We start from the raw sequence: 13,987 nt of genomic DNA, 5'->3' as shown, positions 1-13,987 counted from the left end.
CTGCCTTCTGGCTTCCAGCGGTACCACACACACACACACACACACATACACACACACACACATACACACACACACACACACACACACACACACACACACACACACACACACACACACACACACACACACACACACACATACACACACACATACACACACACACACATACACACACACACACACACACACACACACACACACACTTTAAAAAATAAATTTAAGCTGGGAAGTAGTGGCACACAGCTTCAATCCCAGCACTTGGGAGACAGAAGCAGGAGGATCTCTATGAGTTCCAGGACAGCCGGAGCTACACAGAAAAACCCTATCTCAAAAAAACAAAGATGAGAGAGAGAGAGAGAGAGAGAGAGAGAGAGAGAAAGAGAGAGGGAGGGAGGAAGGGAGGGAGGGAGAGAGAGAGATCAATTGATCTAGAACAGCCAGGGCTACATAGAGAAACCCTGTCTCAAAAAACCAAAGATAGACAGACAGACAGACAGACATATTTAAGAGCATTTGCTGTTGTTCTAAACTGGCAACTCACAGCTTCCTGTAACTCCAGGGAGTTAGACAACTTCTTTTGGCCTCTATGGCAGCTGCACACCTCCAGATATATACACATACACAGTACAAAGTAAAACAGAATCTCCGCGTCCCTTTAAAGCATGGATTATCACCTGGTTACAAAATATTTCCTTAGTATACAGAATAATGGGTTATGACTTTTTTTTTTTTTTTTTTTTAGTTCAGAAACAACAGTAACTCAATCGCTAAGTACAACAACTAAAATCCTAATCTAATAAGCCTTATTAAATCTAAATCCTCCACTGGCAAATCCTGATGAAATTGAAACTGGGAGATAACTGTAGCCACGTCTTGTGCTCACGCTATCCCTGTCTAAAAGGACCTAATTCTCTTTTGTTTCCTCTATTCCCCTCGCCAACCTGGAAGTTCTGCCTCTTTGCCCAATGATTGGCCTGGTTATTCATTCAGGGAGGTTCAAGCCACTTGAGTATGTGACTCATTCCTCATTCCAGACAACCCCTCCCAGGAGAGCGGAATTAACATCCAAGACATCAGGAGTTCAAACAGGTCAGTCCAGCATGTCTGCCGAGGAGACTTACCAAGGCTGTATATTCTGTAGTATACAAATCTCAAAACAAAATTTTAGTATCATCAAGATAACCTTTGTTGTTCGATTCTCTGGAATCTAGTCCTCTGGGGGTCTCCCTCTATCGAATCTGATCCATATTACTCTGGAAGGTGTATAGACACTAATCACCTTTTCTAAAAAAACGCAAAAACAAAACCTTTCTCCCAAATCAGCATTTCCTTGAACCAATAACCAGAAAAAAACTTTATTTTGACCTCTCTCCCAGAGAATTAATATAACCACAAAACTCAAAATCACACCCATTTTAAAAGTTGAAACAACCCAAAACAAATGAAGTAAACTAAAATACTGTATGTGCCTATTCTTAGGCCTTTTCTATTTTGCCATGCAGGATAATAACTCAAAATTCCTATAGAGCCCATGTTAGACAGAATTTGAGTATCCTATAAGACTTATTAGAGCAATATATCTTTATACCATCTTTAAAGCAATTAATTCAAACTTTCACTATTATCTGCCTACAGGAAGCAGGTAGATTTTACTTGTTCAGCTTTCTGCCTAGATCAGCCATCTTGTTACACCATCTATCTGTGTGGCTCTCTGCCTGGAGCCACAGGCATTTATTTTATTAATCCCTGTTCACTACCCTCTCTACTTGAAGTCAGTGACTAATTTTTCCTATCCTAGTTCCAAATCACAGGCAAAATTCCCCACGTGACTCGGAAAAAAATCTGTATATAAATCTATCCTAAAAACAAATAACCCCAATTTCATAAATTCACAGTTCAACCAATCTCTGCCCCAAGATGTAGGCAGCTTCCTTTCTCCAGCTCTCTGACTCAGAGCAGCCTGCATTCCCCACAGCAGGGGACCTCTCAGAACACCACACACACACACACACACACACACACACACACACACACACACACAGGCAGTTTCTTTGTTTTAAGATTCCCAAGCCTGAGTCCACATTCTCTCACATAGAAAATGAAACTTTAGCTCTCAGGCTACTAATCTTAAATTTCTAGTGGATTTGTGCCCAACACGTTGGTTTGCCACCTGTTCCCGCGCTTGTGCTGCCAACTCTGCCCTGGTGGCCTGGCTGGCCATGCACAGTCAGGCAATGGCCGACCTGTTTTATCTCATGGAGACTCTCTGGTCCGGAACTCTCAAAACATCTCCACCCAGCTCGCTAAGTTCCTACTGGCAGGTCACTACCATGCCGGTCCTGTGCTTCAAATCCCCCATGGCCTTTGTGATGCACATCTGGCAAATCCACACTTTTTTTTACCTTTCTTTCTTGAACTCAGACGAGCAGCCACATGAAGGAAAACACAACACAAACTTAGTTCAGAAGTAATTCAGCCGCTGGGCACAACAACTAAAATCCTAATCTAGTAAGCCTTTATTAAATCTAAATCCTCCAGTGGCGAATACTGACAGAATTGAAACCGGGAGACACTCGTAGCTACATCTTGTCTGCACGTCCAAAAGGGGGCTATGACTTCCATACATGTATATCACTCCTTTTTTCATATGCCCCATTCCCTTGTTCCCTACTCCCACTACTTCTCTTCCTTCCCCCAAGTCTTCTGTGATGGCTAATAATGATTGTCAACTTGATTGCATATGGAATCAAGCAAAAGTCAAGGCTCTGGGAGGCCTGTGCAGGTGGATCCTGGAAAGATTAGCTGAGGAGAGACTCCTCACCACGTTGGAGGCATCTTGTGGTCAGCAGCCCAGATCTGAGGTTGTGGGGAAGGGGCTGTCTCTCTTTGCCTGCTAGCCTTTGCCCCTTGCTGGTGAGTGCATCTACTCTCTTGACATCACTACTGCTTCCATCCTTTACGGACACCAGAAACAGCTTTCTGACCTTTCTCTGTGTGTGTGTGTGTGTGTATGCATGTGTGTGTGGCCTGTGTATTTATGGTGCATGTATGCATGTGTGTGTGTGGTGTGTTTACATATATGTATAATCAAATCTAGATTTCACATTTGAGAGGACAGTTTGTCATTCTGAATCTGCATCATGTTACTTAACATGATGATCTCTAGTTTTATGCGTTTTCCTGAAAATGACATAATGACATAATTGCATGCCTTATGACTCTGTTCTGAATGAAGTTCTCTCTTCTCTCTCTCTCTGTCTCTGTCTCTCTGTCTCTCTCTCTCTCTCCCCTCTCTCTCTCTCCCTCTCTCTCTCTGTCTCTCTGTCTCTGTCTCTCTCTCCCTCTGTCTCTCCCTCTCTCTTTCTCTCTCTCTCTCTCTCTCTTCCTCTCTCTCTCTCTCCCCCCCTCTCTCTTGTGGTGTATGTGTGTACATATGTAGACTGTTTCCTCTAGTTGGCTGTGTGAACAGTAGTGTCCTAACAGACACTGTTAGGTGGTGAGCAAGTGCCTCTCTGCTGTGTCGGATGTGTTATGCTCAAAGTGCTAAGCCGACTTCAAGGATTTGCCCAGAGTGTAAAGCCAGGCTCTAGAATAGTTGTTTTGTTTTTTTTTTTTATTTGGGGATCGGCTTCCATGTCGGCTGCTCCAGTTTCTACTTCCACTAGCAGCAGATAAGTGTTCCATCTAGTGGGGAGGAGGGTCCCCTCCTCCCAATGGGTTCTTTTCTTGACAATAAGCATTCTGACTAGGACGAGATGTGTCCAGTTTCCTTCCCGTTGCTGCAGTGATAAAAACACTCTGGCTGAAAGCAACTAAGAGCATGAAAGGGTTATTTGAACAACACTTGCAGGTTAAAGTTCACCATGGAGGGAAGTCCAGGCCAGGCTCAAGCAGGAACTAGGGAGGAAGGCAGCTTGCTGGCTCACTTGACCAAGGAATGGCTCCACCTACAGTGGGCTGGCCACGCCCACGTCAATTACTAATCAAGAGTGTCCCCACACAGACATGCCCACAGGCCAATCTGATCTTGGTGGTCAGCTGAGACTCTCTTCTCAGGTGACTTCGGGCTTCGTCAAGTTGACAATTAAAGCTAAGTGAGACAGAATGGACAAAGCTACCTAAAGAGTGTAGTTTTGGTTTGCATTCTCCCAATAGCTAAGGATGCTTGGCTTTTTAAAATATGTTGACATGTGTGTATCTTGAGACGTATTTGTTCAATGCGCTTGCCCACGTATGGACTCAATAGTTTGGGTAGGTTTGCTGTTTTGCTGTTTGTTTTTTTAAGTGCCTTGTGGATTTTGGCTATTGATCTTGGCTATAAACTTGGGAAGCATTCCCCCCATTCTTCAGGCTCTTTCCCACTCAGAGGGCAACCTTTGGAACTCCATGGGATCCCACTGGCATCCTTGCTGTTAGTTCTGAGCCCCCGGACTCAAACCCCATGCTTCTGATTTGAAGTGTCTCCTCTAGCAAAAAGAATTATTTTTAATAGTTATATTAGTCAGTGTGTGTGCATGTGTGTGTGTGAGTGACTGGGTGAATGTGTGTGAGTGTGTGGATGTGTATAAGTTTGTGTGTGGGTGTATGAGAGTATGTGTGTGAATGTGTATGTGAATGTGTGTATATGACTGTGTGAGTGTATGTGTGAGTATGTGAATGTGTGTGGGTATATGAGTGTGTGCATGTGTGGGGGTGTATGAGTATGTGCGCGTGTGTGTGTGTGGGTATGTGAATGTGTGTGGGTATGTGAGGTTATGTGTGGGTGTGAGAGTATGTGTGTGAGTGTATGTATATATGTGTGTATGAGTGTGTGAGTGTGTGAGTAGGACTGTGTGGTAGTGTGTGAATGTGTATGAGTATGTGTCTGTGTGTGGGTATGTGTGTGAGAATATTATGTGAGTATGGGTATGAGTGTGTGTAAGAGTATGTGCGAGTGTGTATATGAGTGTGTGATAGTATGTGAATGTGTAGGAGTTTGTGATAGTGTGTGAATGTGTATGAGTTTGTGAGTCGATGTTTTTCTCTGTGTGTGTATGTGTGAGATTATTGTGTGTGTGTGTGTTGTATGAGTGTGTGGCAGTGTAGTATGTGTGTGTGTGTGTGTGTGTGTGTGTGTGTGTGTGAAGATTTAACCCAGGCCTTTGAAGATGGTAGGCAAGTGCTCTAGTACTGAGACACAAGCCCCGCCCATCAGTCTTTATGATGGTAACTACACTTGTCAAACCTAAAAGTTATACAGCTGCTAGGAGGAACTTCTTATTTGGAATGTACTTCAATTCACTTTGTGCAGCATTCATTTATAGTAACTTTTCTTTCTGACTCCTAAGGCCAGTCAGTATTGATGACATGATAAGAAGAGTGCCTTTACAGGACCTTTGAGCTAATAAAAACCCTGGAGTATTAGCAAGTATTTCTAATTACAGTTTCTTTGTTTTTAGAGCATATATGAGAATATTTGTGGCTATCTCCATAGCAGTGGGGGGAAATCTAGGATAATTTTGGTGTGAAGATTATTGTAAAAGTTATATTCTGAGTATAGGGCTCATTTAAGGCAATATAAAATAAACACTATTTAAATAAACAATGTGAATAAACAAGAAAAAAACAAAACAAAAGAAAGAGTTCGAGGTTGGAGAGATGCCAGCAGGCCTGACAACCTGACCCATCTGGTGGAAGAGGGAGCCAATACATGTGTACTGCCACACATGTACAGACACACATGGCAACACACACACACACACACAACACACAGGAATAAACATAAAAGAGAAAGAAAGTTCAAAGGTGTGGCAAACTACAGAACATTATTAACAGACTATCAAGTGTGCTTTAAAAATTAACTCTGTGTGTATGTGTGCACATGTGTATGTGAGTTGCATGTGGAGACCAAAGAAGGATGCAGGCGTCCTGCTCTGGCTCTTCCCACACCGTTCCTTTGAGATTAGGGTCTCTCTCTTTCACTGAGCCCTGAGCTAGGGAAGGCTCCTCCTGCCTCTCTTCTAACCCTGCTGTGCTAGGGCTACATGCATGACCAGGCCAGACTTTTTATGTGTGTCCTGAGGATTTCAATTCAAATTCGCCTGCTTGCTCAGCAAGCGCTCTCGCCGACTGAGTTCTCGCCAGCCCCTTACGTGTAATTTGGCAGGGAAACATGCTTTGCTACTTCAGCACCAAACTCCTTTCACGGCTACTGCCCTAACACACTCAGTAGTCAAGGCGAAAGCCAAGCCTAGTGTTTGTGTGTGTGTGTATGTGTGTGTGTGTGTGTGTGTGTGTGTGTCTTGATATGCCGAACTAGATTTCTGCCTCAGCCTCTGGGGTGCTAGGATTACACAAGTGTGCAGACACACCGGCAGTATGTCTAGTGACTGCCTAATCAGATGTGGGGTAGGAGGGGACTGCTTTAGATTTACTAACACCTTACTATTACTTTTATTTATGTTTGCACAGAGAGCTTTTGTCCCCGTGACTTAACTTCACTCATTTGCATACAGAGTTTTGTTTTCTTTTGAGAAGAGGAATACAAATTATGGACTGAGAACTTCTCAGATTCCTCACAGGGGCAGCTCATGTAGTTCTAGATAAGCCACAAGCAACCATCACGTTTGTATCAGAAATAGAGCTCTTTTACAGAACCACTGCATAAACCAAACAAAAGCTTCAACGCCCTCATTTGTGCTGCTAGAACCACATGGAAACAATCTCAAATACACTGACCAGTCTCCTACACTTTCCTGAGGAGGGCCAAGTTCAAAAAGTAGAAAGAAAATGAAGAAGGAAGAAGAAAAAGAAAGAAAAAAAGAAAGAAAAGAAACCCTAATCCAGAGAAAGCATCCTTGTCCGTCTCTGACAGCATCAGACACCCAGGCATGATGGTGCGGGATTTTAATCCTAGCATTTTGGGAACTGGAGGTGGGGGGCTCTATGAGTTGAAGCCTGGTCTCTGCAGCAAGTTCTAGGCCAGCCAGGGGGATTCAGTATGACCTTTTATAAACAAAAAAGAGAAAAAAGACAGCCACCAAAGTATAGTTAAAAAAACAAAAAAATATAGTCTAAGTGCACTATGGCTGATGGCAGAAGTTCTAGATTTCTTTCTAGTGTGCACAAAAGTAGTTAGCTTTTAATTACTTTAATGTCAAAGTGGCATGTGGACAGAAAAACAACAGTCTCTCCAATGGAGGACAAAAATTAGTGATTCAGAAAGCATTATGAGCAACTTCCTAACATGCTGGAAGCCTCACAATACCAATCCAATGTCTTAAGACCTTTGAGGAAAGAGCGCAGGAGCTCCAGAGTCCTCCGGGCAGACAACGTACATGTGTCACCTAACGGTGTCACGTCATGTGTCTGTGGTCAGTGGGTGAGCACTTCATCCCCATGGCCAACCAAACACACTGCCAATAGATAAACCATAAAGAAGCAAAACAAATTCAGCGCTGTGCCACCAAAGGAGAAATCAGTGGTCGTGTGGAAAAGTGGAAAAGCAGACTAAGACAGAAAACAACATAAAATGATAAACATGATTAAATAGGTTGAGACCTTACTGCTGCCTGAGAGTCTCCCAGGACCAAAAACCAAAGACTTCTAGAAGCCCCCAAGGGGCTTGGTAGGCAAAGTGGTTTACTTGACTCTCTTGGTGGAGCCTATAGAATTCCCAAAGAAATATTTGAAGACGAAACAGAAAAGTTGTTAGCAGTGGTCGCTCATGCCTTTAAGCCCAATGCTGGAGAGACACAGGCAGGCTGATCTCTATGAGTTCAAGGCCAGCCTGGTCTACAGAGACAGTTCCTGGACAGCCAGGGCTACACAGAGAAACCCTGTCTTAGAAAAAAATAAAGAAAGAACAAAACCAAGGAAGTTTACTTTGAAGGCTAATTTTTCAGCGACTCCCAGTTTTCTTTTCTTTTCTTTTCCCCCACATGACTCCCAGTTTTCAAAGGGCCACCTCATAAAAACACAAATGTCTGCTTACCAATGTCAGCAAGCTCACTTATTCTTCATGACAGAAAAACCATCTCGCACGCTTGTCATCCCATGGAAGGTTCCTACAGAGACACCTGCCATCATGGCCAATGCTGGCAGTGGAGGATTGTTACCGTCCTGCAGTAACATTAAACAGTGGGTAACCTGGAAAAATGAAGTTAGAAAGGAGAGCAGCTGCTAGAGAGAGTTAGGGATAGGATAGAGTGGCCACAGACATACCTACCCACGTGGAAGGGTAAAAAATTAGACGGGAGACATTACTGCTCAGCCATCTGGTTCTTTAATAATAATCCTTTGTTCTCTCAACAGATATATTACCTGGGCCAAAAACCCTTCCCCCAAAATACGTCAGTGTAACAGCCCAATCAGTGACTTCCTTGTTACTCTGTGGGGGTGGAGCTTTTGAATGTAACTGGAACCAGGTTTCGCTCAACAGGTGGGCAGCCGCAGCCCTGGGGCCCAAGTGGTTGCTGTTTTACTGTCCGGGCTGTGGGGAGGGGGTCCACAGAGGATTTTTTTTTTGGTATTGACAATTCTGTTTTTCAAACTTGAAAATGTTATGTCTACATATTTTACATTTTGATTATTACAGCTTTTGCTTTTAAAAACTTAAATCAGTTCTCCAGCGATGTCATGCATGCTTATAAGCATTCTGGTCATGCGCCTTACCCCCCCCACCCCCACCCCCGTCTCTTTCCCACTCCTAATCCTCTTTCCATCTCTTTCCCAGATCCCCGACTTTGGGGTTGTTTTGTTACCCATTTAGTCTAAGCAGGGGTACCTGTGTGACCATTGGCTTGGGATTCTCCACTGAAGTCACCATGGGTTACACAACTAAAGGCAATGCCTCCCACAACCCCACCCTGACTCTATCAGTGCTGGGGTGTGGCTCTCTAGGCTCCTCTTGCATCTACTCTTGGCTGTTGAAACGACCATTTTCTTTGTGCACAGCCAGTCATGGACAGTTGTTGAAAGATTGTGTTTCCAATGGCTGTGCATTGAGCCTCTCTCTCTGTCTTCTGATTTTTCCATTCAGCTGTTCAAAAACATTAACGAAACTGATACATTTCATTCCCAAGACTGATTGGAACAAAAGAACAAATAGAGAAATCAGGAATACCAATGTAAAAGTATATAGCCTTATGCATTCTATAGACATTACAATGTTTAGGACTTGAAATGTCAAGAAAACGAAGACTGTCCCATGGGATGAAGGCAGTATTTGTGACAAATAAATGTGACAAAGGACACAAATGCAGACTGTATAAGAACAGCCCAGGCTGGGTGTGGTCACACAGATCTACAAGCACAGCACTTGGGCAGTGGCGGCAGAAAGATCCTGAGCTCAAGGCCAGCCTCTGCTACATGGTGATTTTGAGGCCAGCCTGGAACACACAAGACCCTGTGATGTGGAATTTTTAAAAAAGAAACACTTACAGGCCACAGGAGAAAGAAAACGAGGGAGGGTGAGTCATCATTGAACTCATAAAAAGATGCTCAACATCGGTGACCACTGGGAAACACAAACGAAAATCATGCCACTTCACACCAGAGATTGGTAGCTTGAGCAAAAAGTAACGAGCTTTGACAAGGCCACAGAGAAACCGGACCCTCCCACTTTACAGAAGAGACATAAGCGCAGGCTGCTGCTTTGGAAAACATCTGGCAGTTGCTCACTGAGTTCAAGTGGAGTTAACATTTGACCCAGAAAGCCTGCTCCTGCATGCCTGCTTCAGGGGAATGACATCCTTTGTACACAAATACCTGAACCTTCAGGGCAGCTTTCATAAAAATAGCCCCAAGTAGGAACAGCTCAGGAGACCGTCAGCCAGTGAGCAGGTGGGATACTATGCAGCCATGCAGGGTGATGCTTGCTGCTTAGGCATTAAAAAGAATGAAGTACTGAGTGGGCTTGCACGTGGCTGTCATCTCAGTTCTGGGAGGCTGAGGCAGGAGGATGGAGAGGGCAAGTTCAACCTGGACTACACAGCAAGAGAAATCACGTGTCAGGACACGTGTCGGGACACGTGTCAGTATGTGCTATAACAGGCACGAGTCCTTAAAACACTGTGCCAATTAAAAGATGCCAACCACAAATACCACCTATGGTATGATTCCCCTCTACAGAATGCCCAGAATGGGCAAAATATGTTGGTGACAGAAAGGGGATATCATCTGCTGAGAGGGGTGGCTTAGAGAGTGGAGACCATTGCTAATTAGAAAGAACACTTTGTTTTGGGGGTGGAAGAGGTGAGAAGCCCTGAACTTGATTGTGGCGATGGCTCTCTGAAGACCCTCAGGCCACTCACTGAACATTTTATGTGGATATAAGATGGAAATTCTATCTCCACGAAGCTGTTAAAAATGTGGATATCTTTCAAAGGCTGTTTTAGGTGTTTCAGGTACAAAATGAAATAGGTGATATGAGTTGTCACGTACATAATATTTTAAAATATTTTTATGTGATATTATTGTGTGTATATATGGAGTGTGTGTGTGTGTGTGTGTGTGTGTGTGTGTGTGTGTGTGTGTCCCAGCACATAAGTAGAGGTCTGTCTTAGTCAGGGTTTCTATTCATCACAAACATCATGACCAAGAAGCAGGTTGGGGAGGAAAGGGTTTATTCAGCTTACACTTCCACATTGCTGTTGATCATCAGAGGAAGTCAGGACTGGAACTCAAGCAGGTCAGGAAGCAGGAGCTGATACAGAGGCCATGGAGGGATGTTCCTTACTGGCTTGCTTTCCCTGGCTTGCTCAGCCTGCTGTCTTATAGAACCCAAGACTTCTAGCCCAGGGATGGCACCACCCACAGGGGGCCCTACCCCCTTGATCACTAATTGAGAAAATGCCCCACAGCTGGGTCTCATGGAGGCACTTCCCCAACTGAAGCTCCCTTCTCTGTGATAACTCCAGCCTGAGTCAGGTTGACACACAACACCAGCCAGCACAGGCTCAGAGGACATACATCTTTTGGGAGTTGGTTCTTCCCATCTACCAATGCATCTGGGGGTTGAATTCAGGGCATCAGACTTGCATTGTGCTTTTACCTGCTCAGTCAGCTCACCAGCTCTCACATGTAGCTTTTAAGAAAGTAAATCTGGAGGGGCTGGGATATGGCTCATTGGTCAAGACTACTGATTGCTCTTCCAGAGGACCAGAGTTCGGTTCCCAGCTCTCAACTGTGTGTAACTCCACTTCCAGGGATTGGATGTACTTTTCTGGCCTCCGTGGGCACTGCATCCATATGATGCACAGACATGCATGCAGGTAAAAACATCCATATGTATACAGTAAAAAATAAATAAACAACCAAATCTGTAACTGGAACCCCTCCTATAAAGAAAACTTATGGTTAACATGTTTTAAAGTGAATTGTCCTAAAAATTTAATGAGAAAATAATACAGGTCATAGCTTTTATCTTTAGAATACAGAGAAGAGAGTACTTGATGACTTGTTTCATGAAGCCGGTCTGAGTTGGATCTCAGAGTCTAACAAATCCTTTATGACTGAGCCACAGGCCACTTTCACTAGTAACTGTGAATACAGAAATGCTAAACAACACACGTCTTAGCCACCCATCACTGTGGGGAGGCAGAGATAATCAAGTTAGAAGAAGGAAATATTTCTTGGCTCACAGTTTCAGAAGTTTATAATCCTGGTTGCTTGGCCCTGTTGCTCTGGGCTGGTGGGGACGGAGAACGGTGGTGGCACAAGTACACAGTCGAGTGCTGCTTTGCCTCGAGGCAGCTGGGAAACAGAGAGAGGAGCTGGGCTGAGTCCTAGCACATATCCAGCAAGGCACACCTGGCAAGGGCCTACTACCTCCAGGTAGAACACCCTCCTGGGGACCAAGCCCTCCGGGTTAGGTCTTAGGGATACATCCAGATCTAAATCACAGCATAGTAGGAACGCTACTGAAGAAACTCAAGGGACTTGCTTTCATGAAACTCAGTGAGGTCCTGCTGCTTGGCCGACACACAGTAGGTGCTTTACACAGGTTACCCATCCTTGCCCTCCTCCCACAAATAGACAGCTGTTTGTCTATTTAAAGCTGGGCACACGCCCTCAGCAGCCAAGGTTTCCTCTGAGCTGCTCCCTTCCATCTCGGGGACAGCTGTCCGGCGATCCTCTCCTCAGGCTGGTTTTCCGAATCCTGTGCTTGACCACGAAGAAATAAACAGCACAGGATTAGATGTTCTCGTTTCAAAGCTGTGAAGTGTTGAAACCAGCCAGGAAGTGAAGGCAGAGTGCCTGTCCTCCGGGAGCAGGGTTGGCTCTTGGCTGCAGCGGGAATGCAGCTGCTAAGGCAGCTGTGGACCCATTTGCCCAACTGGAGAGGATATTCATTCCAGTTTTAATATTTATAAAAAGAGTAAGTAGGCTCCCTGAAGAAAGTCTCTGCACAGAACATCCCCATAGACTATTTGTTGAGATGATGACAGATTGACTTGGAAGATATACATGGAAGGAGTTCAGAAGTATAGACCAGCACTTGACCATACTCCTGTATTCTAGACCTGCGGAGGCTAAAGCAGGATGAGGAGTTGGAGGCCAGCCTGGGCTACATAGTCAGATCCTGTCCGATAGAGATGGGAGAGGGGAGGAAGAAATGAAGAGGTGAAGGAAGCAGAGACTTACAAATGTCAAAAGAGAGGAAATCTGAAGTGTTTTCAATGATGTCACGCCTGTGTCCAGGACGGCTCAGGCAGCAGAGTGATTACTGAGCCCCTGCAGTTCATGGGTCCCAGGACTGGTGGGCCACGCTGTCAACTTGCAGTACTTAAGTATTAGCACTGAAGGCTTACAAACAATTACGTTGGATTTGGCAGATTAGGATGGGATGGGAAATCATAAACAGTTTTTACTTAATAGTAAAATTCGATTGAAGGCAGGCAAGATTAAAAATCTTCTAAAGCTAGATGTGCAAGGGTCACAGTCAAGCTGAGATTCTCCATTCCTGGGAGAGTTTCCAGATGAAGAAGAGGCTCATGCCTTCAGAATTGCTTATGGGGAAATGCTCTCTCTGGAAGAGAGAGGCCGTACACACCCTTTGTTTGGTGAGAAATCAGTTGTTGCTGTCGCTCACAGCCTTTCCCGTGCAATCCCCACACATCTTTACAGAAGTGGGGCAGGGAGCACGCCCCTCATTAATCAACTCTGCAGTCAAAGCAGGGCAGACATTCTTGAAGATTAGCCCAGTTGAACAAAGATGTGTGGCCATTGGGGACTCTAACCCCACTCTCCCCTGCTGTTCACTAAACAGTAATTGCATCAGGAAGTACATCTAATTTGGCCAATCCTTCCATTGCAAAAGTAGGGGAGGGGGCTGTTGAGATGGGTCAGTGGGTAATGGTGCTTGCTGCTCGGCCTGACAACCTGAGCTCATTCCCTGGGACCCATGTAAAAGGTAGAGAGAAAGAAAAACCCACTCCATAAAGCCATCCTCGGATGTTTACAGTGTAGAGCCGGTGAAAGCCCCACAGCTGGATCAGGCTTGCTCAAAGAGTGCCGCAGAAGCTTCCGTTGGCGTGATAATATTGTGCACTGTGTAAAGATCCTCCTTGTACTACTCAGACGCTGAGTTCTGGGCCCCAAGATCAGGTTGCAGTCTGGACATGGGCATTGCATCGACCAAGGTGCTGTACAGACTGCTCTCCAGTAATCTCGGATTGGGTAATAAAAGGCTAAGCCTGTGACTGGGCGAGAGGAAGGCGGAAGTTAGTATTGGGTAGGAGGTCTCAGGTCGGGACCAGGGGAAGACCAGATGAGGTAGAATGAGGTGGTCGCCACAAGGCAGGATGGACCATGAGCATATGTCTCATTGAGGATACATGTGAAACAAGACTCAGTTGGCAAGTCACGGGGCATGTATGTGGTTATTAATAGCCTAGCCAGGTTATAATAGTCTCAGGACCCGTTTAGGTTTACAGTTTATTAACATATTCTGGTGTCTCTGTGTTGTTTACTCAAGAACTACATGGGAAAGAGTGAAGACCCTGTC

This window comes from Mastomys coucha, unplaced genomic scaffold (genome assembly GCF_008632895.1).
Source record: "Mastomys coucha isolate ucsf_1 unplaced genomic scaffold, UCSF_Mcou_1 pScaffold3, whole genome shotgun sequence".
NCBI classification, from domain to species: domain Eukaryota; kingdom Metazoa; phylum Chordata; class Mammalia; order Rodentia; family Muridae; genus Mastomys; species Mastomys coucha.
Note: the sequence above shows the minus strand (reverse complement) of the source record.